General features: G+C 47.1%; 1 long non-coding RNA gene across 1 annotated transcript; it reads left to right on the top strand.

The window, feature by feature from the left end:
- Window positions 1-1538: 1538 nt before the first annotated feature.
- On the top strand, window positions 1539-20950 carry LOC134156287 (uncharacterized). Its single transcript, XR_009961876.1, has 7 exons — window positions 1539-1727; window positions 8931-9025; window positions 10078-10194; window positions 15469-15721; window positions 18901-18998; window positions 19696-19791; window positions 20027-20950. It is a non-coding gene; the product is annotated as an uncharacterized LOC134156287 (long non-coding RNA).
- The last annotated feature ends 5587 nt before the right edge of the window (window positions 20951-26537 follow it).

Here is a 26537-nt window from a genome sequence, read left to right as displayed (position 1 = left end):
TGGGGAGCCATGTTCAGCTTTGAAGGTCACTGTCAGACTGGGGATAGTGGGGGAAGAAGCTGCTGGTTAGCTCGCAGCTAAGGTGCTGTGATTTGGCTCCTTTGGAGCTCCCAGGCTCTGAAATGCTTCCCCACACGTACCTCCTCCCAGGGGATACCTGGGTGTAGCTTTGCTCTAGTGAAGAACATACTCTGGTTTTGGACAGAAGTCGTTGCTGTGCTGATGCAGTGGCACTGGCAGCAGCAGAACATGCGACAACGTTAACCTGTCTCCCTTGTGAGGTTTATAGGAGTGCTTGGGAGTGCGTGCTGTGCTTCAGAGAGCAGCACTTGGGCTGCTCTAGGCAAAGAGGGGCCTGAAGCAAATACCCTTGAACTGGCAACTGGAGCTTATCTTGGAATTCACCTGAGCTGTGGGCAGGCATGTGAGTTAGAACACTGGGTTGCAGCCATGAGACACACCTTGGGCTGAATATCAGGAAATACTCCTAGCTCTGAGGCTGCCTTGCCTACAGAGCCAGTAAAATCAGCACACCTCAGGGCAGAGGCGAAAGAGTACTTTGCTGTGGCACACAGAGGGTAAAACCGAGCAGCATCTCTGTGTGTGTGCTCCTGGAGGCATTTAAAGGAGGGGTGGTGCACGTAAGACCTGCTCCTCCTTGAAGGCTCAGTCCTATAGACTCAGTGTCCGATTACTGAGCATCAGCTAGTGTGCCTTGGGTAGCTGGGGGAGCAGTGAAGAGGAGGGAACACTTTGTGGTTTGCTGGCAAGTCACCCGCTCTTTGATGCACTGCAGCAAAAGCCCTGTCTGAAAACTCTTCGGCAAAGAAGGACATTGCAGGGAAAGGGAAGGGGGGGGGGGATGCTGATGGACTGCACACAACTGAAAGATGCTGCTGCAAGCGCTGTGACAGCCAACCCTTGTACTCTGCTCCCCCCCCCAGTCATTTAGCAATTGACTTGGCCAAGTCTGTCGCCTTACGTCTGCAAGTAGAATGCAGTGTCCTTCTCCTGGATGCCCTTCAGTTGCAACAAGGGCTGATACTGCCGTGTAGGCATGTCCCCAGGGGCTTATTGGAGCAATTCAGGTAACATTCGTGATGAGGAAGCAGCAAGGCTTCGGTAGATGAATTGAACTTGGATGCTGCAGTGGTGGCTTGTCACCCATCCGCTCTGCAGTGGCCTCAGCCAGGATGTTGTAATGTTTTGGGGACTACAGTGAGAGATGCAGCGCGTTATGTAGCGGCAGTGTTGATGGAAAGGAAGCATGGACCAAGGAAATGGTGAGCTGCTGATGCAGTGCAGGTGATCCTTGGATCGTTGTCATTGCAGCACACACAAGGTATCTGGACTGTGTCCTGAGACAAACAGTAAGATAAAGGGTGCTTTATGAATTTTGTTTACCGAGGGTTAAAGCTCTCAAGTTTGCAATCGCTTTTTCTGGCCCAAAACAAATATACTGTTGCTGCAGAGGAAGACTGCAGCCTGCAGGCTGCCCTGTCTGATGGTCTGTCCTGTCCCTCCTAGGAGAACTACACCCAAAGTGGAAGAAGACCCCCCTGATGTATAGGCCCGGAGCAGGGCTACTGACCACAGCCTACCAAGGACTCGGAGGAGCCCTCATCCTGCTGTGTTGCTTCCTTCAAAGCTGGACCTCTCGGCAGCACAAGGTGCTAGCCAGGCAGGATTTGGCCACCTTGCTCTGGAAGGAATTGCAAGAGAGTGTGGTAAGGCTTTTAAACGTCGTGTCTCAATGTTGACCTGTTAGCTTAACTCCTTAGACTGCAGTCATCATAGCGAGGTAAGGGAGAGAGGCCACTTGCTTAGGTTAACTCGCGTGCTACTGAGCTGATAGCTTAGCAGTGGAGAAGCCAAGTTTGCAGGAGCCCTCAGGTGCAGCAAGAACTTGCAGTGGCCAATTGTTTCCATTCTGACTGCTCCTGTCCAGCACACAAGTTGAACACATGGTGCAATGAAGGTACTTCTGTTAGTAGGTAGCATTCCCCATACGAATGCTTCGCTGAGGTTCATTTTCAGGCTCTCTATTTTAAGCAACTGACTCAGATTTACATGTGATGAGCGTTTCTGGTGGCAAACATCCTAACTTGGAGCCATGTCGCTGCCGGTGGTGGTGTGCTTAGCTGTACATCCAACTTGTGTGGCGTCATACCTAAAACCAGCCACTTGAACTGTGGACATGGAACTGGCATTTGTGTGCCCCTGCAGCTTCATTTAAAGCTGGCCTTTTTTTTGCCACGTTCTCATAAGTCCTGAAGAGCTGCAGCAGCAGCAGCAGCTGGGAGGGATGTGGAGACCTCTGCATGGATGCTTTCCAAAGCTTTGAATTGCTGCAGTTCTGTTCTTGATGTCTGCTCTGTGCTGTGCTTTCTCCATGGGTTCACAGCTGCTTTTCGCTAGGCAGGAGAGGGTAGGGAGTTAGGAGAGGGATTAGGAAAAGTATTTCTTTCCATGGCAGTAGTTCAAGAAGGATCAAGGGGCTGCAGCAGTGAGAGAAAGCGTGGCCAGGTTAACAGAGCTGTCAGTTTTCTGCTGGCCTTGCAGTGTTCCATAGGTGCAAAGGCAGATGCTTGCTGCTGCATTGGCTTCCCTCCCTCCCTAAGCAGCTCTGTGTGTGAGGCAACTGAGCTTGACCCCTTTTCCTGCTGAAAGCTATTGGTTCCACAGATGTGAGGCATGCAACAAAAATACCTGCAGTCGGTTGGGCTCTGAGGGAGGATGGATGGGGAGGGAGGAGAAAAGCTGTCAGCAAAAAGCCCGGTTTATTTAAACTGATTGATGACAAAGTGATCCTGCGTCTCCACCTGTGAACTAGCAGGGAAGATGCAAAGAGCTTCTCCCAGATGCCTCTGAAAGAGGCTCTTCCATCTGTACTCCTCCTTACTGCTTCACCCTGGGACCTTGTGTGCCTGCAGCGGCCCTAGGTGGGACATCTCTTCACTAGCACTTTGGGTTGGAGCAGGGCAGGCTCTTATTGGCAGGACAGGGTGTCCCTGGTGCTGGGTCCAGTGCCCGGCTCCCAGCAGAGGGAAGCAGAAGCACACCAAGCTGCTGTCCTGCTGCCTTTGGCTGCTCCATGCTCTTTCAGCCTTGGTGTCATTAAACCAAACAACACCCCTCCTCAGACACCTCACCAAGAGAAGAGACAGTTCTCTTGCTGCTTAACGATAAAGCCTTTGAGTAGCAGGGAGTTGCTACCTGTAATTCCACCAGCTAATCCTATTAGCGAGCTCTGTCCTTCACCTTAGGTACTATTCTTAGTTCAGTCCCTGCTGGATTCTTGACAGAGCAAATACTAAGGCTTGCTCTGTGCCTTTGGAGAGATTAGTTGCATGAGTGATTCAGGAAGCATCTTCCCTCTCTTTAAGAGGTGAAGTAATGCAAGAGATTGATGGAGAACCTGCTGCTCTGAAGGAGGTAAGGCCAGTACTGATGGAAATGCAAAGAAAGCACTGGAAATGCCGATGGGTGAACTTGGTGAACTGTAGCTAACCCTAACTCACCCAAGGGAGTGGACTGAATGACTGAAGTTCCTTGTGACTCTTTGCTTTTATGACCTTAGTACAAAAGCCTGTCTTTTGTCTTCTTGCCTTTTTTATCTGAAGCTGGATCTCCACTTTGCTGCTCTTTATTTGTTCCATCAACTAATACACAGAATCCCTGTGCCATCCAGGCCCTGCTCTGCGGGTGAGGGTAACACTGGAGGAGTGACACAGCCTAGGAGGAGATTAAGGGCTGTTTGAAGAGGTGTCTGCCTCTTAGAGGGGTAATGTGACTGCTATGTCCTCTGTAGCGTTCTCTTCCCTGAAACTCCACGGGCAGGTTTCTGCACTGCAGAACAGAAGTAGAGAGTGACAAAGCACCTCACCCTCAGGCTGTTGTAGCCTAGTGAACCTGAGTGTGTCTCAGTCCTTCAGTGGTACAAGTCCTTTCTAATAGGGTGGCTGCAAACCGTGTCAATGTGTCGAGGTGTACGTGCACCTGCATCCTCTCTCCTGTGCAGTGTGGACATCTGGTGTGTGTGTGTGGGTGCCCTTGTTCAGTTCCTATCTGATTAGGAGAGAGAATCTCACTAAGAAAGAGAAATCCTGATCTTGCGACTGGTATGTGTCCGAGCAAGGCCCAGCAGACTATCAGAGTGAATAAGGCACTTCAGTGTGAGCAGTTAGATGTTCCAGTTGTCACTGGAAACGTACTCAACTGCCTGCAGCATCGTCCTTACTCTGTGCTTGAATTAGTGCGGCTCCTTATGCTGATCACTCTGCTTCTGCTTCCTGTTTCTGTAAAGGGGGGAAATACTGACAGGCTGCTGTACCCACGAAATAGGTTGGGAAAGAATTTGCCAGTGCTCTTGGAGACCAGGAGCTTCTGGGAGAGCTTTTGGCTGTTTAGACAGAGGCAGTGCAGGAAGCAACCAGACCTGAGCTGCTGTGCACTCATGGGAGAGGCTGGTTAGCATGAGGTGAGCAGGGGTAGTTTGTATGCTAAACCATTGCCTGTGAGGTGGTCTGTCCTTATATCTTATGATATTTCTTCCCTCTTGGTCAAAATATACCTTCACATTACCCTTAGTGATACACTTATTTATCCCTCCACCATCGTCACTGATTACTTTTCTCTTCAAACACAGCACTGGCAGTTGGGATGTGATAGAAACGTACCCAGGCTGCTGCCAGCAGCCTGGGCCATATAGGATTCCTGACAGCCTGCCAGCATGCAGGGATTTGGGGAGGCTCGTGTACTCTGCAGAGACACGTCTCAGAGGTTTTCTGTTCTTGTTGCCAGATCTTCACTCTTTCCTGTTGCTCTCTTTGATGTGAACCAAAAGGCAAGGTGTACTTGTGGAATGTGACATCCAAAGAACAATCCAAACACTACAGAAACCGCATTAGGATTAGAACGACCTGGGTCCTTCCTGTGACTGCAAGCGTGGTGTCATTAGCCTCCACGAAGTAGGCATGTATAGGCATGTCTGCAGCAGCCTTGCCAGAAGACAGTACAGGGAGAAAGATCTGCAGAGCTGAGGAGGGCTGGACCTGTGTCTGAGTTTTCACGTCAGTGAGTCCACAACAGCTTGTGATGCTCTAGCAGCCTGAGAGCTTCCCTTATGCTTACGTTCAAGTTCCAGCTGGTCCATGGGTCTCGGTCTTCAGCCCTTGCCACCCTTGCTGCAAGTATAAACGTCAGCAGGAGTGAAGTAATGCCATGTTTAGACCCCAGCAGTGTTCTCTCGAGTTGGTAGGTGAAATGTGCCTTTGTACTCTTAGACTATGGTGCAGGAGAGGTAGCAGCTGATTCCAGGCTACCACTCCCTCGGTGCAAGCTGGTATTTGTTGTGTTAACTCCTGTTAGTACAGGCTGTTAGCTTGTACACACGGACAGTTAATCCAGCTCTGCTCCAGCATGGCATTGCCTTAGCTGAGGGAACTTGTTCAAACATATGACATTGCAGTTGGATGCCTTCCACGCTCGCTTGCTGCAGAAGTTTCCCAACTCAGAAGCTAACCAAAGTATTTCTGCAATGGGAGATGTAAAACGGGTTATTGAGGTCAGTCAGGTTTGTCTGAAGGCTTTGGGCTTTCAGTCCTGTTTTACTTCACCTCTCAGAAAAGCTGGTGGTACAAAGTACAAGGGCCTGTTGAGTAGCCACGAGGTGTTTGTATAGTAAGCAGGACACAGTAACTGGTGGTCTAAATGCAGTATTGCTGTTCACTTAACAGGCCACTTTGCTGCAGTTCAGGTGAGTGGGTGCTCTGCTCCTCACAGATGGATAGCTACAAAGTCCTCTGCTCAGATGCCCTTGCAAAGGAGATCTGGAAACACGTACTTTGGGAAAAGCCTGGGGTTTTCCTGCTTACCAAGAATGTTGCCATCTATATGTTAAGGAGATGTCTTTTGAGGGCAGAGAAGTCACATATTAGTGACTTGTGACTGACAGTTTGCCTAAGTGTTCATGACTCTGCCTCCATAGTGGTATCATTGAGGGGAAATGGATGGAACTGATAGGGAACAGTTGGGAACTTAGAGGAGGCACTGAGACTGCTGTTTCCTTCCACATTATCTGGGAATACTCCTTTATCCATGGTAGGTGAAGCTGCAACTTGATGTCATGATGTCTGCAGGGTGAGGATCAACACAGTGACACTCAGTGCAGGTAGCAGGTAATTTTTCTGTGCACATATATTTCTTTTTCTTATCTGGCATAAAAACCTACTGCCAATGCCTGTGCACAATACAAGTCTTCATCTAGTGCATGATATTGTGATTAAGGATAACTGTAAAGGCAAAATGTGAGTTAAAGTAAATTTACATTCAGTTCATAGCTCCCTACGGTTTGAGGACAGAAGGGGTCTACTAAAGGAATCTCTTGTCTAAGCAGGGATAATTCATTTTGTTAGTCTGCTAGATTACTGGGCTGAGCCAGAACATCAGATTCACCTTGATTTGAAGAGAAAATAACTCACCGTGTGCCTAGGTGCTGAGTTTCAGTCCCTAATGCAGTTTCCCTGCCTAGTTTAAACTGAACCTCTGGTGCTGGCTTTTAGCCACTGGCTCTTCTGCTTCCCTCTGCTGCCGTAAAGAGCAAGCAGCAGCATCCAGCATTTCACTATGGGAAGAGCTTCCTACCCTGTAATCAAGTTATGTCTGAAGGCAGCTTGGCTTAACAATAAGGGACAATATCAGTGAGAGCAGTTCGAGTGCTCCCCAAGCATCAGTAGGGCCCTAAATGCTCACCGAGAGTAAGCTGAGCTGAAATGACAGCAAGAGTAGCTCAGCTGCTGCTTGCTGTTTCCATGCTCTGGAGAGCTTTCATCACGGAGACCCATCCCTAATGGGTCCCTTTAGTGGATGGGATCGTGGTTTTGAAGTGGTGATAGCTCATGCAGGTTAAAGGCACTGGTTGCCCCTTGAATGGTAGGATGCAAGTCCTTAAAGTAAATTGGTACCAGCATGCCTGCAGGAAGCCTTGGATTTCGGCTTCCAAATGTCTGCATTTAAGGGCATTCAGCTTAAGTTTCCTGTTCAGCTATTAAGTGTCTCAAAATCTGCTTGTGCCTGTGGTGCTCCTGCCCAGCAGTGAATAGGAGTGTGTTTGCAGCCACTAAATCTGCTTGGGGCCTGTCAGATTAATACCCACCCATGCTTGGCTAACCTCAAGGGTTTGGCTTCAAACCCTGCTTTTGAAGGGAGCTCCCAGACATGCCCCAACTTGTGGTGGGGAGATTAGCACAGCCAGAGGTGCACACCCAGGAGCCTCCCCTTGTGCTGCAGCCTGTGTGCTGCAGAGCATCCCTCACCAGCAGTGCTGCATCCTGCAAGGCTGCTCTGGGCTGAAGAGGATGGGGGGGATCTCAAAGCTTAGAACGAATGGGGAGAAGAAGTAATTTTGGGCACACAAGAGTAGAAATTAATCCAAGCTGTCCCTATGCAACCTGGTACCTTCAGCCACCTTTCACCTTTCTAGTTATTGACATAAAAAGGAATATGTTTGGGACACATTTGTTTTACTCTTGCCTTTCCTGCTCTTCAGGGCAGCAGCATGACCTGAGAGGAGTCCTGCAATATATGGGGAGGAAAAGAAAGCAGCTATGAGAAGCAGCAGACATAGGAACAAGTCCAGCTTCAGCAGAAACACGCAGTTTAAAGGGCCTTCTTTTATCCAGGTCTGTGGGTAGAGTACAGCTGAGTCACTGACTCCAGTTCTCCTCCTGGGTACCAGGCTTCCTCACTTGAGTGCCAGAGGAGTGCTTTGGCACATCTCTTCCCTTTGTTAGCCCAAGGCTGGCTGTAGTCCCTTACACTTGCGTGCTGTTGGCCATTGTTGGCAGGCACTAGGGTGAATGGGTGTAGAACTATAGGAGTTCCACCATGAAATATGAACGATCTCTCTCTGGAAAGAGGCTGTAGACCTGCTTGATCCCTGGAGCGCTGTGAGAGCTGTGCTGCAGTACACTAGCCCGGTGTGACCGATGCATATGCACATTTCACACAGTGCCTCTGCAGAAGTTGGTTAGATATCTCGACTATTGCTTTCTGTGTTTGGAAGGCTTACAAAAACCAGCCGTTACAGAACAGTGACTCCTTCTAGGTGGGGGACACCTGATGCTTTGTGAAAACTTTGGTCTTTGCAGCGCTTCTTAAGTTAAGGATACAATCAGTCCCCATTTGTGGCTACCGCAGCAAGTAATCTCTTGTTATTTCTTATATAAATGATGGAACTATTAGTTTAGAGATGATAGAAAATTCGCCATCTGGGTTGAACCTGCCTTACATACTTCCTTTTAGTATTTGAATGTAGCAGCTTTCACATTTGCTTCCTGTGTAAACTGAAGAGCAGAGACTCAAAGACCCGTTTCACTTGTTATTTGCACCAAACTGGCCAACTTCTGCATCAAACTCCGCATGTGTGTTACGAGGTGGGAGTTGTGAAGGGTGCTGGGTGGGAAAATGCTGGGATACCCTGGGCTGCAGAGAGCTCTCCGCTGTCTCATGGGAAAGAAAGGCTGCTCGGAACTTGGCTACTGGGGCTTTTATCACTCTCTTATTCGGAAGCTGCCAGTTTAAAAGTTTGGGGAAGGTGGAAACTCAGCCTCATGAAGTAGGAGCGCCCTGGTGGGTTGTGTGAGGACATGCAGAACTGGCCCTTTTTGCTGCCTGTTGCTGTTATTAACACTGTTCAATGCTGCTTTCCAGGAGGACTCTGATCTGCATCCTTCCCGCATGCAAGATGTGGGAGAAAGAAGCGAAGGGCTCATCCCCTGTGGTACAAGCATAGGGCAGTCTGTGCGTAACGTTCATTTCTTTTCTAAGTACATTTATGGGAATGCCTTTTAAAAAAGGAAAGGAAAAGAGTACTTTGGAGCTGTTGGAGATACCCCCTCACTCACACTGACCCCCTTGTCTTCCCCTAGCTGCACCTTCATCACATGGCAGGGAAGCAAGGGCACCTGGAGGAAAGCAGAGGAGGAAAGGGCCGTTTGCTGCTGCAGCAGGGGACAGCCTCAGTGTAAGTTGGCCTGACCTTGGCGGGCACTGGAAACCTCAGAGGGGCTCTGCTAATGTTGGTTGAAAATGCTCTAGAATTGGGTGGTCTGCATGTGAGTCTGGTTAGAAAGGAAACCCAGATCTGCACGTTTGGTTTCCTGTGTGCGGGTTTGCCCTTAGGTTATCACGGGTGGATTGAATGGGTTAAATACTTGACTTCCTCAGGCAGGTAACAGTGGAAGGCATCAGGGTTACTCTGAGCTTGTGCTGCTCTGAAATGTGAATCTGGCCCTGCAGCTTGAGTGAGCAAAGTGAATGTGAACACTCATCGATAGAAAGGCAAGGAAAAACTGTGCGAGTGGGGACAGGCTGCTCAGCAGGTTCGCTGCACTTCTGCCTCTGAAGGGCTTGTTGTTAATCTGCTGTGCACAGTAAGTGCTTCTCTGGAGGTGCCTCATCCTCTCGCTGCATCCCTGCCCTGTGTAATAGAATTAGTGCTGGGGAGGGGAAAGGGGGGGGTTATATTTGGGGTAGGTATACTTAAGCTGCATGGAGGAAAACCTCCAGACCCCTATGGGTGGGTTTGCTGTGTGCATTTAAATCCAGGGTCCTGCACTGATAGGTCCCCGGTGTTAGTGCTGCAGCGCATCTCTGGGTGGCCAGTTTGCTTTTTCCAGTTATTGGGAGCCTCTGCTGTGATTGCAAAGTTGTGGGTTACATTCCTTTGCCAGAAAGAATCCTGCAGGAACCTTGCATTCTTTCTAATGTGGGCTATTTTCCGTGAACCAGATTAAATTCAGCCCTGGCACAAGTGTGCTGAAGTTGAAGTGCTCCCGTTCGGTGTATTTCAGTTCCACTGACATCAGTGATGCTGCCCTGGAAGAAATTGGGTCCTGTATTGCCTTTAACGGGTGAGTGCTGACCTCTCCGTGTCCGCTGCAGGCCGGGAGGTGTCTGTGGTACCCAGCTCTGACACCCAGAGGGCTGGCTGCTCTTGTAACTCAGGAAGAGGCTTGCTTAGGGCTTGTCTGGACTTGTTCAGGCCTGAGCCTGCCTTTGTCTCTGCGATCCCAGGGATCCCAGTGGATCAAAGAGGATCTGCCTCTGCAGTTTGCAGCTGCTTTGCCGATGAGAGCTCCTTGAGAGACCCCAGCAGCAGTCTGTTGAACCTCAGCCCCTCTGTCTATTCAGGTAAGCGCAGTCTGTGTGTGTCTGTACTTGTGCTGCAGATGGGCTGTGTGTGTTTGCCTGTTTGCTTGCCTGCAGAGCCTGGCTGTGGCTGAGCGGGGCTGTGGAAGGTGGTGGTGGTGGTCTGCACAAAGCTCTGCAGATAAGAGAGCCTTCAGAGGGCTTGGAAGTCATGTAGGAGACCGTTACAGTAACTGCCTGTGCTCGTCTGTCATGTCGGGGTGAAGGGTGTTTGCCTTTTCTTTTTCCCTTCCTTTCTTTCTTTTTCCCCTCTTCTGTAGCCCCCTCCCTTCAACCCCTCCGTACACAAATGCCCTTTGGAGCTGGGGATACTGGTGTCTAGTTTTTGAGGGATCCCAGGAGGTGATAGCACCCGAAAAAGCAGTGCCTAAAACAGCTCACAAGGTCTGAGCACGCTGCAGCTGCACAGGGAAGGCTGAGGATGCTACTTAGCTTGAATCTAGCGTGCTGTAAGAGATTCTGATAAGTTAGCTTCTCATCCAGGAGACAAGGTAACTGAATTGATGTGGTATTAGCCACTCTGTGGTTCATTGTCATGTCTAGTATTTACATAGGGGAACATGGAAGTTAAATGCTTAATTCCTTGCTCTTTGCAAGGAGCTGGCAGCTGTTCCCTTCCCCTGCTACACTTGGCACACGCTATCCTCTCCATCCTATTTCCAGTGCTGTTACCTGGCTCAACAAGTCGCCTCTGCATTTATTTTGTAGTAAATAATATAGCTCAGATGCTGCTGTCACGTGGGGAAAGGAAGTTGTTATACTGTGCTTGGCTTTGCTCCCCACTGCCCCACTTCCTGCACACTGGCAAAGTGAAGCTTGGCATTACCTGTATCTGGCTGTCTCTGCATCACTTGCTTGCCATGAGGTTTCAGGTGTCTGTGCAAACTGTCAGCGGGATTATCCATGTAACTGTGATATTACTTTAGGAGATGGCCTTTCCATTGCTTACAAAGGGCTTGCTCTGTTTAGAACTGAAAAGACACCGGGATTCACTTGAGATCAGAGGTAAGGACCAGCCTGTTAGAGTTAATTACCCGCACCAGCACAGATTTGAGCTCAGGGTTTGGCATCGTTTCCCTGCTACATTTCAGGGCCATCTCAGGAGAGCAGATGGGGTCAATGGATGTGCAGGTTCTGTCTATTTTGAAGACGGGCCCATCTGTACTGACGTTTTATATCTCTGATATAAAATGTATTCACTTGCAAGCAACCTACCCGTCCTCTGTGCACTCTGTTTTGGTATTGTATTAGCTGCACATGTGCCAACATGTTGCAGTGTTTCCACCTACTGAGGGTGAGTTTGGTTGATTGTTATTAGCTTCATAATGAAGTGCTGTGAGGACCTTTTTTGCTTTGTTTAGTAGACCAGAGCTAAGCAGGATCTGAAAGTAACCCTCTAACATTTGGTTATGATGAATGCCATTCTCTTCTAGTGACTGCTTTTCTTTCACCATTGGTGGTATTGGCAACCAGTGATGCTAACGGTGCATCATCCGAGCAAGGAGTTATGTTTGCTCACGTGCTTACATCTGCAGGTTGCTGCAGGGAGTTTCAGCTTGGACCTCAACCTTTTAACACTGATGGTTCAGTGTGCATATTGGTCAGACTGCAGCGTTTCCAGTCTTTGAAGAACCTGTAGTTTGATAGAGTAGCATCTTGTGGATGAGCTTGCATCCAGGACTCTGCTTCGGGCCTAACAGCAGCAAAGCCACGTGCACAGTGAAACTGTTGGCTTAGGGCTCTGTGAAATGACCTGCTCAACCTAAAGTCCAAGCAGGGTAAGAGGGGTGAAGGATTCTGAAATGAGGTTCCTTTTTATCTTCCCTACTTGCTGCCCCCTGCACCTGACATAAGGACATGAGTAGAGGCAGTTCTGGGGACCATGCTTCTGTCTTGTCGCCTCACACTGTGTTTTATCCCCCAAGAGAAAGTAAATTGGCCTATTTTAAATAGCTCCAGAAAGCTGAGGCACACACACAAAATATGTGTATGAGAGGTGAGTGATATTAGAGCAGTAACATGAGGATAAAGTCGCTGCTTGAGCAGCATCACTGAATTTGGTGCAGTGATGCTAGGGATGCTTGTTGCTTCATCCTTTTGGCTCCAGATTGAGAGTCTCTAACATTAGCTTTGTGGGTTTCATAGAACCATAGAACAGTGGGGGTTGGAAAGGACCTTAAGGTCATCTAGTTCCAACTTCTCACTTAAAAAGGCTGACAAAACTGTCTGTCTAGATAAAACTATGGATAGGCTTTAGGGAGGAAGTTTGGTCAGGGCAGGAAAAGCAAAGCTCCTCTGAAAGCATAAATACTTTGCTCTGTTTCAGTCTCTTCTGTGTCATAGAGGAGGGACAGGCTTGTAACATAAGTGATACTGTCGCAGATTTCATGCCAGTAGTGAGAAGAGAGCTTTTTTCTCTCCTGGCCTATTGACACCTCAGTGCATGGACCTTGTCTCAAAGCATGGGGAACCAGAGGATTTTTTAGTACAGATGTGGGGAATTCTTTTCTTTGTGTTCACTTATACTGTGGCTTCATTTAAATGAGAAACAGAGCATCAGTGCTTTCTTGCTGTGGAAAGATGTGAACCCTCCTTCAGATAAACCACAGTTGTTTCTGCTTGTTCTCTACAGGTGGATAGAGAGAAGGTCTCTTTACCAGTTCTCTTTGTATGGCTGGGATCTCATTTTGACTATACAGTGAAGCCTGCTAGCCTATGCTTCAAGCAAGTCTGTTTCCTTGTATTTTGAAGGTAGAACACCAGTAACCTTCCAGAAACGGGTACAGCCCCTTTCTTAATGCAAGTGGGGAGAAGCCATTGTTTTGTTTCCAAAGAGGCACTCAGCTGAAGGGGCTCACACAACTGTGGGACTCCAATTCAAGCCTTCAGTGGGATGTATTCTCAGCTTCAGTGTGTCAGTGTATATGCAGATAAGAGGGTCACATAACGTGCTGTGATAATCCTGATCTTCAAACCTCCCTGCATGCTTTGGTGGTGCTTGGTGAGCATCTCTCAGTATAGAGGATGGTGACAACTTCAGGCGGTGGTGCAGGGGACTCTTGCGAAGTTCTCTGGTGGTTGTGGTGAGTGGCTGACTGAGCAGTAGTGGGCATCAAAATATGCATTTCCCTAATGCAGCTCAGACAAGGGAGAAGCTGTTTCATTACCTGCAGGCAGCAGACCCTGCTCTGACACTTTGCCTCTTGTTTTGAGGCAAAGATGTACGAATAGGTGGGTCTAGCCTTGAATGGAAGGAAAGAGGCATGTCCTTTATAGGATTCTATAAAGATCCCTCAAAGCCCTGTTAAAAGAGGGGCCTGACCTTAACAAACAAGCAAGGACAGAACTGCTATGACTGTAACATCTCTGCTGTGAATCAGCGGCATCCTCTCCGTCCAAGCAGACTAAACTGAGGGCCAGGAACTTCTTGGGTTGAATCAACTTGTCTTTCCCAGGCCCATCTGGGCTATAACCACAGGGTTTGGGGGTTTTTAGACTGAGATGCTAGAGTATACATGGGGCTCCTGACAGCTGTGCCTCTGGGTTTATGATCTATGGCTAATGCTTGCGCATTGCTTGGTTAATGACTCATGGGTGCTTACGTGTGGCTTCCAGTTATCTGAAATCTGCAGTGCACTGGACTCTGCCCAGGCCTCTCCCAAGGTACTGAATCAGCAGAAGCCCTGAGCAGCCTCGTGTTCTGAGCTTGTACTGACTGCTGCAGTGTGGAGGCAGCAAGGAGAAAAGGGGTAACCTTGCTTCCAGGAGCTACAGCAGCATTGCAGCCTTGGATGGGGCTCCCCACTGTGCTTTACTGCTTTGCACAGCTCACTGCTGGAAAGTAATGGCTGTGGAATGTCTACACTACAGATAAATGACACTTATGTAGGTGCAGTGGAGGGCTCAGCTGCTGGTGGAAGTGTGAACTGTTTTTGTAAGCTCCAAAATCACAACTCCCTTAAAGATCGTCTCGAAGGGGCTATATGAGGAGAGCCAATGTATATGGTATTTGACAGGTGACCACAGAGCAGGATTAAGACATTTTTGTTCTCCTGAAACCTTCGGGTTCAGTCTGTGTGTTTTATTTAAGTTAGATAAGATACAGGGAGGGAATTGTGTAAAGGGAAGGGATAACATGCAGGAAGTTCAAGGTGTGAAATGGGACAGTGTGTCTGCTGTCTTGGTAACACAAGTCCTAGGTGCATTTCTGGCCACTGGGACTGGAGTGCTTTAGAGTTCACAGTTAGTGTTCAGATGTTGCTGCTGGACATCTCTGATCTGATCTGGGAGAGAAGAGGGGAAAAACAGGTAATGAAAGCTTTGTTAAATATTGTTGCTGTAAGGGGAAGAATGGAATTTACAGTGGAGAGCAAAGGGCTTTTTGCTTGTTTTCATGTAAAAAGAAAAATGACTTCTGAAAGAAAGGAAGAAGTTGCATTGGATCTGGCAAAGAATTAATTCTTTAACTCTGTTGTGGAAGAAGGCATATGTCTGGTGCACTGCATGTGCACGTTTCCTAATGCACAGTATATGGAGAAATAGAGTAAGTGATGTGTGTATTAATTCCACCGCTTTATCTTGGTTTGATGGGAGATTTAATACAGCTTAAGCCAGCAATATTAGCCGTGCCCAGTGAGATCCCAAATGAAGATTCAGTTGGGGGAGAAGTGGTAGGTTTTAAATATGATGCCTTTTAAGGAACGGGAGGAGATAGTTGCTCTAGATTTTCCTCATAGTACCCTTAACTGTTCCATGTTTAGGGAATATATCTGTGTTTTGTGGAGCAGACAAGTGACAGACATAGCCGCCCTGCGGATCTCAGTCATGGAATAACCTGATCTCCTTCCTGAATTTTCCTTGTTATATCTGAGGGCGTTTGTGCTTCTGAGTGCAGGGAAGCTTGTGGAAAAAAGCTGCTGTGAGCAGATCTGGCTTCTGCCTGCAACGTGATCCCAGGGCTACGAAACTGCTGCTGCTTTTCCGCTTGTCACCTGCAAGGTGAAGATAGCCTGCTACCCAAATGGCAGTGTCCCTCTGAGCTGAGCGAGGAGCTGGAAATCGCTAGGGTTAGACAGCCTACAGGTAGATATGCTGACTAGGACTCTATCTTTTCCCCTGTCATTCTATCACCCATCTTGCATGATTTCTGCCTCTCTTGCTGTGTTTTACAGAGCGGAATCGCTCGCTCTGTTCTCTCAGTTCTGGTTCAGACAGTCTGTGACTCACTGCAAAGGTATTGTCCCATTTCCGTATTAGCTGCGAGGTTGGCCTGCAGGAGTGGTGGCAGGGAGCGGGGTGGAGTCGCAGCTCTATCAAGAAAGCAGGAACTGGCTGAGTTTGCAGAGTCTGAACGATGAAGCAGGTGTCTACACGCTCTGGAGCCTGTCCTCAGCTGGCTTGAGCTGTATCAACCCCAGCAGCAGCAAGCCGGGCTCACCTGGGAGCTTAGATGGACTTTGGGTACCACTGCCAGCTGGATCGTCCCCTACCACGCAACTGGAAGACACTGGTAAATATCTTTGCTATCTAGGGTCGTGTCTATCCATCTCATAAGGAAAGTTTCTGCTGTGTGAGTAAGTGAAAGGCAAACAGGAGTTGTTGAGCAGCTTGTGTCCTGTGTTTGGGGAATTAGGATGTTACAGGGAGTTTGGAGGAGAAAGTGGCAGGGAAAGTATGATACTGCTTTATAACCAATGCCAAGAGTAGCCTAGAACCATTTTCTGGTTGACTCGGTAGCATATCACAGGAATTGCAGTAGAAGGTGGGATAATGGAATAGTACAGCCCTCGTGTGAACGTTTTTGGAGATATGAACCCAAAAAGTCCTGATCCACGTGTCATAGGACTTGTACCAAAGCCAAGTCAGCACTAATCAAATGTATTCTTAGCTTAAAAAGGGAAAGCTGTCCCTAATGCTGTAAGTCAGGAAAACTGACTGGATTTGGAGAAGCAAGGCACTTCCTCTCCTGCCTTGAAGCTCATAATAGGAAAGACCAACACTTCCTTTGGGAGAAAGGAGAGTTGTTCTTGCTCAGCAACCACCACTAGTGGCTTTAAGATGATTTTACACTGGGATGCCAGCTCATCCTGATAAGTGTAATAGACTCGGTTTGACATCACTTCTAATTCCATGGTTTAGAAATAGGCAAGGTTGATTAAAACAACCTGTATAAAAGACACTGAGCATCCTGATGTAATTTTGAAGTTAGCCTTCTTTAAAATAGGCGCTGAACTAGCTGATATCCAGGAATCTCTTTCAACCTAAATCCTTCTGAAGTTTCAAACTGCCATTTCACCTCTTCCATGCAAGCTTTCTCCTGTTGCTGCGTTTCGCCCACAAATCTCACAGGTGAAAATTCAGTGGTTTTTGCCTTAAACCAAGAAGTATTTGAAGCTTCCAGTAACAGAGAGTCTGTTTGCTTCATGCTTTCAAAGCTGTAGAGAAACTTTGTGTAGTTCTTCAGTTACTAGGTCAGTCACAGCTTAAAACTCACCTTGCTGACAATAGGAGGATGACACAACGCAGGGAATGAACTTGAAATCGGTGTGCTTAATGAAATGAAGCTTATGGTGTCACATATTTTAGTGATGACAAAAGGATTGCTGCAGATCTCACCTGGCAAGACTTCTTACCTTTCTTGGAATGCAGTATTTCTGTAACAGGAGAGTATTTCCACCTTCCACACCCATCAGCTTGGTTCTTTTACAGTAGTGATCTCTCTATAGGCTAATCCCTTGTAGTGTTACACAATTCACCAAAGAGTTTTCTCCTGCTGCTTTGTTACCCACACGGATACAGCACAAATCTACATCTAACCACTTCACTAACACAGGATTGATGTGAGCTGGTGTGATTCGTGCAGACTGGGTCACATCTCTCCAGGAAAAGCACCCCAAGGACCAGTGTGAAGTGAAACACATCATGGGTTAGCTTTTCTCTACAGGGAAAATTGCCTTTCTGGGGCAAACTCTGAGCCTTGAACTGGCAAATTCAATTACACACACACAGCCATGTAAACTTCCTGTGGCACCTCTGGCCTTTACTCAGGGATGCTAACACACACGATGGTGTCATGGATGGATTTTGTCAAAGTTCCCTAATACAGGATGCTTTTCACAAATGCCCAGTCGTAGTAAACTTACCAGGTACTTGAACTCAAAGGGAGGAGAAAAGGATTTGCTGTTAGACAAGCTGCTGACATGAAAAATAGCTTATTGGCCAGCACCTTTGCAGAGGTCTCTCGAATGCTCAACTGTTCTCTCCCTGTTCCCAAGTAGCTTTTAAGAGCAATCTCAAGAGCTGGGTAACTGTCTACTGTATTGCAAATACTTGCTTTCTCTGCAGCCCCAGCAGTGAGAAATCAGTTAAATGATTCTAGGTCTCTGCAGAGGGAATGCCTTTCTCTCCCTTAGCTTTTGCTGCTTAGCTTTCGAACTTGAAGGCTCCTTGCCTGATTGCCAGCTTGTTTGGCCTCCACATGATGGTAAATCCCATTGCCATCTGTGGAGGACACTTGTGGACTTTATACTTCATAAAAAATACTCATGTGTATTATCCCAGACTCATGCAATTAAAAACGTGAGTTGTAGCCTTGTATGTTCTCTCCTGGTGCATCAACAGGAAGGGTGGGGAAAGATGCTCCTGTACACCTGAGGTTTCATTTATACTTAACACCATGAAGACTTTTGCCCATATTAAGGAAAGGTGGTGATTTTCTAAGATGGCTCTGCAGTGGTTTGGGAGAAAGAATCTCGTGCAACACAGATGTTAATGTTAACGCAGAAGAAGCTCTTGGGGTTTAGGGACGCATTGTTCTATATCACTGTACTGTGCCTAGTACAGCAGCCCCATTCAGCTGATGTCTTGGGTTGTACCATAGAAAACCATCACAAGCTGCGCTAATTTAATAGATATTGTCTAGATTTATGGAGATCTTGGCTGCCAGGAGCAGGGCTCAATGGATTATATCCGAGACATACATTGGCATCTAAGACGCTGGCCCCTTGCAGCTGAAGGCTTGAGTAGATTTGTTTGGACCAGCTGAGCAGTACTACAGTGGTGTGCTGCACTCCCTCTTTTCTGCTCTGGGTGTTGGGCACATGTTTTTTGGGGCTGCCCTTCCCATAAGGCTGGAACACAAGGGTGGATTTGCTGCTCCATGCTCTCCCAGTCTGTTGAACAGTTTCAGCTGGATGAGTTGTTTCCCTCTTTCCTAAAGCACTAGGAATTCTTTCAGGCAGCAAGCAAGAGGGGAGCTAAAAGGGTTTGAAGAATGAAAAGCAGGATCATTGTCCCGCTGCATGGGTACAAGGTTATTCCCCAAAACATCTTTTCCCTGGCCCTGACATGCTTGATTTTTACTAGCTCGGAGGAGAGATTTCAAGTTCCCAAAACAGCAATTCTGCAGTCTTGTACGTCCCCAGAGGGGAATGAAAGATGATGCAGTATCTTCCTCTTCTGTACCAGACTGTTTTGCTCTCCTATAGCTGTGTTTGTCCCTGACCTGTTAATTGCCTTTGAGATAGTCTGCTTTGTTCTGATCCTGATGGAAATGTTGGAGGGATGATTAGGTCGTTGTTTAACCAAGACAGGTAGTTCCACAGTGGGACACGTTTTCAGGGCAGGAAGGTGGGCGCTGTTGTCAAGTCTTGATTTTGATGGTTTGGAGCTGTTTGCTTTTTTCCTCAGGCTCAAGAGGTTACACTCAAGAAGTGATTTGTTAATTAATCACTGCTGACTCCTGGAACACAGGGAATGGAGCCCATGTTCTGTTAGCACAGTGCCTGGTGGGTTTGATTGGCATGTAGCTACAGAACTTTATTTCAGTCTCCTTTGATATTTATGTAGAGGTCGTGAGCTCTTCCTGTCACCTGCACTGCCATCCTGTACAATGGAACTTTCCTCTCTTGCAATAAACCCATCAGTTTTGTCTTGGATCACTGCATTCCTTTTCAGAGAAGCATACGCTCCCCAACGCTGGCCATTCTGGAGACCTAGTGATAGCCAGCAGCTTGGGGTTGTAACATCTGCTCTTTGATTTGAAGTGTTTCCAAGTCGTGCCTGTCCGTTGGTCCTCATGCCTTTCTTTGCAGGACAGCAGGTTTCTGGTAACTTGGGATATGAAATACAGTTTCCCTGGGAGCAAAACTGGGATAGCAAGAAAGAATGGAGAATTTCCCCTCTCGCTGTCTTGCTATCCAAGCACAAAGCAAACTCCTGAGTTTGTGGAGTTTGTAACCTGGTGCATTAGGAGGGGGAATAGAAGGCCTAAATGTCTCAGAATATACAGATGTTGTGTTGCCAGTGGATCACTGAAAGAAACTAGAGGCTGCCAAAAGCCAGTCGTGCTGCATGTTTCACCTCTATGCTCCAGTGTTGCACAAGAGTCCTGTGAGTAATAACCTGCTTTGGAGGCTATGATGCAAGAGTGAAGGAATTGCTTTGCCCTGAAGGTTGTCTTCTCACATGTTCAAGTGTTTCCAGGAACTGAGGATTGCAGGAACGCTAGATAACACCCTATCTTGTGTATCTCGGGCTGTTCCATATGTCTAATAGGAAAGTCAAATGGCTTTAGTACAAGTAAGTATTAGTCCCTTCTTCATTTGTTTCACAGATGGTTGGGTTCCCAGTGAGTTATCTGTCTAACACACCGTATGCATGAGCTAACCAGTCATTCTTACCCAAGATTGGCCTTACCCAGTTTGGGGGTAAGGAACAGGGTAACTTATAATTAATGTTTAAGCCTCTTCTCCCTTGAAAGAGGTTTTCTTTAGTACTGCTGCAAATGCTGCTTCAACCTTTTCTTTGTCCCCAGACTCTTGCCTTCTGTGAATGAGAAGAGAGGAGGAGCTCGGCCAACCTGCCTTAACTTCCCTCCAGGTGTGATGCCAGCTGTGAGTGTTTCTTTGGCAGTGTCTTAGCTGGTTGTTGTGAACAATAGTCAAGGAAGCAATCAGCAAGTATACTGCCCTAGAAGTGCTACACATTGTTGGGCCTGCCTCATCTCCCTGGCTCGAGAGGTGGATGGGGATCCAGGTTGGGATGCTGCCCTGTGTTGCACTGGAGCTTGAAGTGTCTGCTGGAGCAGAGGGCCAGTGGCAGAAATGCCACAGGATGCTTGATGATGTGATCATTGCATCGGAGGTGAGAGGAAGAGAAAAGAAGACAAATGTGTTGCAAGTTGCTTTGCTCTTTCTTGTCCTTCCTGCATGCATCTTTCTGAGAGTAAAATAGCTATTGTAGTAACACTGCAAAAATGCACCACTGGGTATTGGGAGAAGGGCCTGCTCATAGGAAGAATTCATCCAAGCCCCAGTCTCTGGCTGGCAATGACAAGCTAACCTGGCTTTGAACTTGGAATGGGAGCAACTCGCCTGTAGTCACTGTTTCTCTTGGGTGCTGGTCAGCAGCTAAGCATTGCAAATACACGGAGTCAGGTGCCCAAACACTTGGCTGAATTCCTGGGAAAGAATTAGATTTTAATTATGCAATGAGACTTCTTACCTTGTCTGGCTAAAAGGGGTTCCTCCTAAATAAGAGGTGTTTCTAGAAAGGACAAATCCGCAATATGGGGACAAATCACCCCAACCTTGGAAGAAGGGAAGTCCTTGCCTACATCTAGTTTAATTTTCCAATACTCACACAGAGGACAAGAGCTTACATCAATTTTGATCAAACCAAGTTGCTTCTGGTTTTATCTCTATTGCTCTCGCTGACTTGACGTAAACTGGGTGTCATAATCCAGCTCTTAACCAAGCTAGCTATGGCTCTGGTTGCCACATTTCTGTATGCCTTTCCTTTTTCCCCAGACATGAACATAATTGCACCGGTTACAGGGAGTTGTTAACTGTCTGTACACAGAAGGTAATGGATGGCCAGAAGGGAGCACAGCATCCTTCTGTTGCCAGTCTTCTGAAACTTCACCTCTGCCTTTGCAGGGTGTTTGTCACAGAGAAGATATTTTGAGCTCATGCATCAGATTTCCTGATAAAATACCACTGTTCTATGGCTTTTTGCTTTCAGGTTTTTTCCTCTCTATGGAGCCAAAGATGACCATCGGCTCCAAGCTTTTTGAGGAGACGCACAGTGTGTTATTATAGGTAACGACAAAAATAACAACAACATACAATTGTATTTTGCAATAAAAAAATACAATTGGAAGATTGCTTCAGAGAGTTCCTCTTTGTACTCGGAAAATGCCCTTTCCCAAAGTGCCACTGCTCTATACTTGAGCCTGAGCTGGGTGTTGGCTGAATGGAACTGATGCAATGACCGGAATGTGGTTGGGATGACAAACACGTGGGGCTTGACCTGTCTCACTTAGCATGTGATCGCTGAGCAACTTCACCTGTGTTAATAAAGTCAGTGAGTTTGAGGTTATAAGATAACATTCTGCTCTTCAAGTTTCCTGTCCATAGCCTTGCAGTAGTGTTTAAACCAGGATGACAAGTATTGAGCAACCATCCCATCAGCTTCTGTAACTGTGGGCACTGTGTTTCAAATGGTTCTGTTAAATGTGCTTTTTGCTACCTGGGCAAGAAGCGTGATGCAGAGAGTGTTGTTGAATACCAAGTGGCATTCTGGAGTTCTGTGTTGGGAATGTGGCTGTGGCTGACCCCTCATCTGGATGAATGGCAGTGGCTGTGCACCGCTCTGCTGAGACCTGAGCAATCAGCACTGACACACAGAGCATGAATCTGTAAGCTCTTAACCACCAATATTTTATGTCTGCCTTCAAAGGAGGAGAGTGAGGAGTATGATACGGTGCTTTACAACCCATTTTCTGGGTCATATTTGTGCTCTGGACTGTAGATGTTGAGTGTCCTTGTGTGGCTGAAAGAAGAGTCACCCAGGCTCTGTTTCACCCTTTCCCTTTAGCTGGATTGTGTCTTTGCTGCTTTGCACTTGATCTGTTTCAAATAACTTGTGTGAAATAACTTCAGTGATGCTCCTAGCTCGGTAACCAGGGGAGCTGACATCCTGCATGACTTTTCCTACTTGAGGGCCTCATTATTAGCTTTTATACTCCAGTCTTCTCTCTATTAAAATCACAGGCTGCAGGCAGACCTTTCTGTTGCAGAGTACAGTGTATACCTCCAATGCAGTTTACAGTAAAACCTACACTCCAAAAATCCTATTATTTGGTCTATTTTCCTATACTCAATATAAGACATGCAGTCCACACAGTTTTATTATGGGTAATGAGAATGGCTAAAAAATAGCATTGAAAGATTGCCACAAAGATCACCACAGCATATCTTTGTACGCTGCCCAAGTGCCCTTTCCCAAAGCGCCACCGCTCCGTACTTGAATCTGAGCTGGGTGACCTTAAGACAAGGTCTTAAATATAGCGTATTTGTTCATGGCATACTCTGTTTCATTGCGAACGTGCAACTTTAATACCTTTATTTTTCTCTACACGGCCCCAGCACGCAGGAATAGCCCATATCAATCCCCTGATTTAAATAGGAAATGGAAAGCTATCGCCACACTCGGTGCCTGCTTCAATCCGTTCACTGTGCTGGCTTCATTCCAGCAGTGGCACTAATTGCATCCAGCCTGCAGAAAAATTCTCATTGCTCAGGGCTTTTTTTGAGAGCTGCTGGCTTGAATTCTTGTGTGATCTCTGCAGCCTGACTGCACATTCTTCGTGCTGATGGAAAAGTGCTTAAAATGAGTAAGCATCTCTACTTGCACAAAGAAAAGCCATCGGGCTTGTTCAGCAGATCCAGCGTAGGGCTCTGCAGTGGGTGATGTGTGTCCTGTTTCAGCAGCTGTGTACACACACTCTGTTCTGGTTCCAGGGCACTGGGGATGGAACATGAAAGACAGCATAAACCCCAGGGGTATCTTGATGCAGGGGGTTTCACAGTTATGCTTGCCTCTGGGCTGCTCTTCTATCCCAATGCTGAGCCTGCCAAGAGTTGTGTATTTGTTACTCTAAGAGTTGCCTGTCATGGTGGGCTGGTAGAAGAAGGTAAGGGGTCTGAGCATTTCAGTCTCTAAAGAATCAGGAGCCAGGTTGGAGTAGCAGCAAGCATGCCAGTTAGTACTTGAACACTGAAGCAGACTTGCCTGCCTTGGAGGGCATTCTTTTATGTTACTCTTGAACAGCTGAGGGATGGGAAGCAGAATGGTGAGTATTAATATAGCAGTAGCAGCATCAGGGAAAAGCACAGTATTTGCTCTTGTGTAATAAAGATAAAATGGAATTCATGCAGCATGTGGTAATTCGAGAGGACTTTTAGAATGAATTTAGTTGCAAGGCTTATTTTGAGTTAGCATGAGGCAGCTTCACTTCAGTAGTGCTTTACCAACGTCAGCTTTTATTGCATTTGTATTTGTTATTTTCCACATAAGAAGAGTCAGGGAAAGAGCCAGTGAGTATCTTCACAGCTGCAAATTACTGTGTTGGCTCTATGCACCTCTACATGCGTTGCAGTTTTGCTTCAGAAAGTCTATTCTGTCTGTAATGTGGCCTCCCACTGTGCCAAACTTCCAGCATCATTTTGCATGTGAGTGTCAGATTGCTTCTTGTCAGCTTGACAGCACACAGTTGTACCTGTTAACAGAGCTGTCTTGACCCCAGTGCTTGCCAAATAAAACCTTTCAAAGCTGAAAACTCGGCTTCAGAGAAGAAAAGCCACATGAGAGCCGCTCTGGTGTTCTCACCTATTGAAGGGACTGCCTTGTTGCTCAGTGTTCTTAGTAGATACATAGGGAATGTGTTTCTTTGTGGGTTTTGCTTTGAGTGATTCTTCTAAATCCAGGTGAAGTTGTTGTCTGGAGGGGGCAGCTGCTGAGAAGGCTGTTGGTGATCATTTCAGTTTCTTGAGCAGCCCTATATGTCTTTCACTAATGCTCTATTGGAAGCTGTCTAGTGTCTAGCCAAAATGGAATGGATGGAGTTAATAAAATCAAAGGATTAGGCCCTTAATCTGTGCCAGGACTGCTAGAAATGTAGGTTTTCTCTTTTTTTTTTCTCTTCTGTCACATGCTGGAAAAACAGCAAAGGACAAACATGAGGATTTTGGCCTCACTCAAAGCCTTCTCTTAACCACATTTCCTTGGCTTCCTTTCAGCTGATGCAGTGACCCTAAGGATCCGGTGATGACTTAGGAAAATGGTCTTTTGGAAACAAAGAGCTCAGGTGCTGGTAGAGCTTTTGGGTGGCTGGTTTTACTGTGTGACAGTTCCACCGTTAGGCCTACGCTTCCAGACAATCAGGTTTGTTAGCTACTGCGTAGATGTTCTTATATATACATAGTGCCTTGCCGCTGGCCAGGCCATGCAGAAGACCTGTGTCAGTGCAAGGATATACACAATGCATCTAACTTTGCATTCCTCTGAGAAGGGGAGGAGCTGGGTGTCTTACTGCTCCCAGGCTGAGCCCTGAGAAGCTGATGAGTACAAGCAACAGTTGTGCTGACTTCCTCGAGAGGAATTGCATCCTGTTAAAGGGGGTTTGCCCAAAGTGAGCATCTAATGGTTGATTCTTTCTGTATCTTCTGGTTAATGACTGGAGACATCTACTTTTTTTTGTGGTGCAATGAAGTTTCTGTCCAGGCTTCTACTTGAAGCTACTGCCTGAGCTATAGGCATGATGCAGGGATGGGTAAAGCTGACCAAGGTACATCTGCTGGTGGTGGAGCCGTCTGCCTTCACCAGAGGTATGGCAGAGAAGTGCCTGTTAAGATCAGGACGATGGTGACTGGGAAAAATATTACTGCTTGGAACAGCAGTGACCTCTTGTGGGTAGGGAAGATGGGTGGTGATGCTGGGGTCAGAGGCTATTACTCTATTGTGATTGCCTTAAAGTGAATGTGGAAAGGGAGCTCAGATTCTCTTGGGTGGGTATCAGAAACAAACAGCTAGAAATGGTGCTCGGTCTGTTCTTCCTTGCATGTAGATGTGTGTCAGGCAGCTCATTTAGTAGTTGGTGAGATGAATTCCAAGTCAGGAAAAAAGACTTTCTGGGTCTTTCCACCAGATACCAGGTTGCTTCTCCTCCCTGTGCTGTGAGAGCATCTGAAGATGAATGAAGCTCACTGCTTCAGAGTGAAAACTCTGAAGGTTTCGACTTCCCTGAGCTACACACAGCACTGCCTTTGAACTGTCGTGTATCTTTGGGCATTTCCAGGTGTTTCTATTCTCTGGACAATTGCAGATCCCATGGGACAGAAGGTAGGAATGTACATCTGGGAGCTGCACTACTACCCTGCAGTGGGAAGGTAACAACATCAAGGTAACAGGAATGCCACAGAGCTGCTGGGGGGTGATGTCTGGCACATGCAGGTGTCAAGAAAATGAAAGGTAGTGGGAATCTTTATGATGTTTTCTGCTTTTTATTACTCTTTTTGGAAGCATTAACTCTTTGTACCTGTCCTTCTGCTCAGGGGTGACTTCTGTGTGTGAATGTACCATATCCCTATCGCTAGACAGTAGGGGAAGATCCAGCAGAAGATGCTGTGCCAGGCCTATTTCTTTCTGATTGCTAAGGGAAAGCTGCATCTCACTTGTTGATTTCCACAACTCAGGATAACCTCACAGAGTGCTTCCTTCTAGAACTGGAGAGAAGGGGAATATCTGAATCGCAAGTTAGTGGAGATACCAATTCTGGGTTTGTCTTACAGCACTTACTAAGCTGTGTTTTAGAGCCACATCCATCACCCCAAAATAGAAGTAACGCTCAAAAGCCAGGCTATTTGGTGAAGTGGTTTGTCTGGATGTTTGTGAGAGGCACGAGTGTGTTGTGCTATGAAGCGGGGAAAAGGAAACCAAAGAACAACAACAGGGAACACGGCCTTGACAAAACTCGATCTCATGTTTTTGGGGGGTCAGATGGTAGCTAAAGGCAGCCTGGAATAATGACTAAAAGCAGCTATTAGTGTCAGATTGAGTTCAGGGGAAATGTAAGTCGCTGCAACTTCCTTCTCCTATGCAGAACATGCAGAGTGCATCAGGCTCCAAAATAAACTGCTTCTACATGTAAAAGCCTGCTTGACTGAGTGGTAAAGGTCAGAAAGAGACATGGAAAGATGTCGTTTCCAAAGGGGGTAACTACCAGAACAAATGACAGATGCATCCAGTGGAGCAAGAAGCAGGACACCAAGCCTGGACGTAGCTGGGGACTTGAGGATTTGGAAAGCTCTGAAGTTCCAGCTAACAGCTTCTTGGAAAGGTACTGGTGGGAGTTGTCCTTAGTGGTGATGTCTGGAGCAGCAGCAGTGAGTTTGGATGGCAGCTGTAGGAGGGCTCATTTGTGAGGGGCTCAGTGCTGACCCTTGCAGCCCCTTCTGTGCTGTGGTGAAACCGGCTTAAACCAA

This window comes from Pezoporus occidentalis, unplaced genomic scaffold, assembly GCF_034315485.1.
Source record: "Pezoporus occidentalis ecotype Australia unplaced genomic scaffold, CSIRO_AGI_Poc_V1 ctg119, whole genome shotgun sequence".
Lineage (NCBI taxonomy): Eukaryota > Metazoa > Chordata > Aves > Psittaciformes > Psittacidae > Pezoporus > Pezoporus occidentalis.
This window is presented reverse-complemented; position numbering and strand designations above follow the sequence as displayed.